General features: G+C 48.1%; 1 non-coding gene across 1 annotated transcript; it reads right to left on the bottom strand.

The window, feature by feature from the left end:
- Nucleotides 1–2538: 2538 nt before the first annotated feature.
- Nucleotides 2539–2631, bottom strand: TRNAY-GUA. The gene is made up of 2 exons: nt 2595–2631; nt 2539–2574 (listed from the first exon to the last, which is right to left on the bottom strand). It is a non-coding gene; the product is annotated as a tRNA-Tyr (tRNA).
- Between the last annotated feature and the right edge of the window lie 272 nt (nt 2632–2903).

Here is a 2903-nt window from a genome sequence, read left to right as displayed (position 1 = left end):
TTCATCCAATGGCAGTAACTCTAAAGTGGACTGCTGACTCTTGAAATTGTACTTACCTCCTAAGCCGGCATACTGACATTATGACCATACCGCCCTAAGACAAGCTTCCTCGGGTCTAGGACTTATCACACGGGGTCCCCTAATCTTAGGGACTCGGACTGATCTCAAATTCTCCGGTTCTAGAGGAAAGAGCTGGTATGAAACTGAAGATCCTCTCTCTTATGCTGTCCCATTAAAGTCCTTTCCTACTATGTTCTGCCTCGGACATGGAGACGAAAATGCACGCATGCACAGAATCTGTGAACTAATCTCACTCAGCAAAGTACCAGGCATCAAAGCCAGCAGCCCTGCAAGAGCAATAGGCTTAGGGAGAGAAAAGGCAACTTGTGCGGATTATACATCCCTGGGAATAGAGCACTGGGGAGATGCCAACATTCCCAGTTTAATAATAAATTGGACTGGACTGACCAGTTGTTCAGTTTCTGAACTGCCTAAAGAGTTTCTAATTCTAGCTAATTCATCATTCATTCATTCATTCAATCGTATTTATTGGGCTCACTGTGTGCAAAACACTGTACTAAGCACTTGGGAAAGTACCATACAGTAATAAAGGGAGGCAATCGCTGCCCACAAGGAGCTCACAGTCTGGTGGGGCGTGGGGGCAGGGAGAGACAGATAGCAAAACAAGTAAACAGGCATCAACATAAATAAATAAAATTACAGATATTTACACAAGTGCTGTGGGGCAGGGAGTGGGGGAAGGGCAAAGAAGCCATCTCCTGTGCATAGGTCATCGCCACAGCTCCCAGGCATCTTACCCCCAAAATCCCTGAAGGATAATGTCTCTGTTTCATCCTGACAGATTCACCACTGGGTAGGAAACAGATGTTCCTGTGCTGGTTTCATTGACAGGGAAACTGAGGGAAGCCCCTCAGGCTAAACTAAAACCTCAGCTGCAGTTGGAGAATTTGGGGGTCGAGTTTGTCTCTTCTGCAGCGTCTGGCACCCAGAGTGGAGAACCAACCGGAAAATCTCCCGTAGGGCAGAAGGGCAGCCAGGCCAAGATGGCATTGGGTCAGCAGTGTTCCCTCAGGAGCCAGCCAGTGATTCTGGGGCTCAGGGCCACACTCCCTTCTGTGCTTGAAGCCATGACCCTCAGCACCACTTCCAGTGACTGCTGGCAAAACTGGCCCTAAACAGTGCCCCTAGAAGGCCTGAAGAAAGAGATAAGTAGGGAGGAGAGCCTTCAGGCAAGGCAAACTCACTTACCCTTACCTTACACCTGCCCGGTCCACTCCTAGCTGCAATTCTCATTGCATTGCCCAAGGAAGAAGCTTCTATCCGCTCCATGTATCATACCAAAAGCACATTCTCCAAGTTTCCACGCTGGCCCCTGTATCGCTGATGGTCTGCCCCACCCTGTCCCACCGTGTTAATTAATCGATTGATTAATTGATATTCATTGAGCACTTACTGTGCACAGAATACTGTAGTAAATGCTTGGGAAAGTACAATATAGCGGAATCGACAGGCCTTAAATTAAAAAATGCCCTCTCCACCATCCTCTCCCCATCCCTTTTATTCCATTATGCAACCACACCAACCCGTCTTTCCCTCCCAACACTCTCTGTCCCCTCCCAGCCAGCCCTATGCAGTCCTTTGCGCTTCCCGCCCAATTCCCATTACTCAATCCTCTGTGGCCCGTGGAACTCTCACTCCTTCTTGGGCAGACTCTCCTTCATCTTTGACCTGTCCCTGGTCACTTGGCACCATCAGTGAGACATGGCTGTCCCGGATGACACTGTCTCCCTTCCTGTTCTCAATCTCTCAAGAAGGGGTGCCTTACTTTCTCTCACTCTCCCCTGTCTCAGGGAGAGGGGAGGAGTTTGTCTGCCCCTCACTCCCCAATGTTGTTTGTGCTCTGTGTTGTCCTTCCATCTTGCCCCTCTGTTTCTCTTCTTCTCTTCCTTTAATTTCACCTCAACCATCTGTACATGGGATCAAATCCCGGCTCCGCCGCTTGTCAGCTATGTGACTTTGGGCAAGTCACTTAACTTCTCTGTCCCTCAGTTACCTCATCTGTAAAATGGGGATGAAGACTGTGAGCTCCCCGTGGGACAACCTGATCACCTTGTAACCTCCCTGGTGCTTAGAACAGTGCTTTGCACATAGTAAGCATTTAATAAATGCCATCATCATTATTATTATTACTGCCTTCTTCAAGTGCTGGTACTATCATCTCTACCTCTCCTAGTCTCTCCTTCTCATTTCTTGCTGATTTTGATGCTCTCCTTGCCCTCCTACTCTCCTTCCTGTCTCCTTTTCTAATCATTAAGAATGTTAACATCTATGTAAATGACCCTAATGATCCCCAAGCCCTTCTCCTCTTTTTGCTCCTCCACTCCACTGACATCCTGCTACACCCTAGCTCAAGCACTCACCATCCTTTATCTAATCATTTCATTCATTCATCCAATCCTATTTACTGAGTGCTTACTGTGTGCAGAACACTGTACTAAGCACTTAAAATAGAGCTCTTCCTTCAAGCCAGAATTGAACCAGCAACCTAAGGATCACCACCATCACATCACCAACTACAGTCCTCTGCTCTACCAGCTGAGCTACCGAAGGGAGCTATCAACAGCACCTCATCTCAAGCTTCAATCGCTCTGATCACACATTTTCCCACTTCCTGTCCCACGTATTCAGTCCTCACCCATTACTACAACCTCTGTCCTCAGGACCCACACAACTTATCCCAGAGCATTTCACCCCTCTTGGACTCTCTGCCAGCCCTTCCATCCCTGGAGAACAAGATTGGGAGGAGGGGGAGGAGAAGGACAGATAATTAAGTTGGGACCAGATTCAACTTGTAGTGCTGGGAATTAATCAGGGAAGGCTCT

The sequence above is a fragment of the Tachyglossus aculeatus genome, chromosome 9, assembly GCF_015852505.1.
Source record: "Tachyglossus aculeatus isolate mTacAcu1 chromosome 9, mTacAcu1.pri, whole genome shotgun sequence".
Taxonomy (NCBI): Eukaryota; Metazoa; Chordata; class Mammalia; order Monotremata; family Tachyglossidae; genus Tachyglossus; species Tachyglossus aculeatus.
Note: the sequence above shows the minus strand (reverse complement) of the source record. Positions and strands in the feature narration are given on the sequence as shown.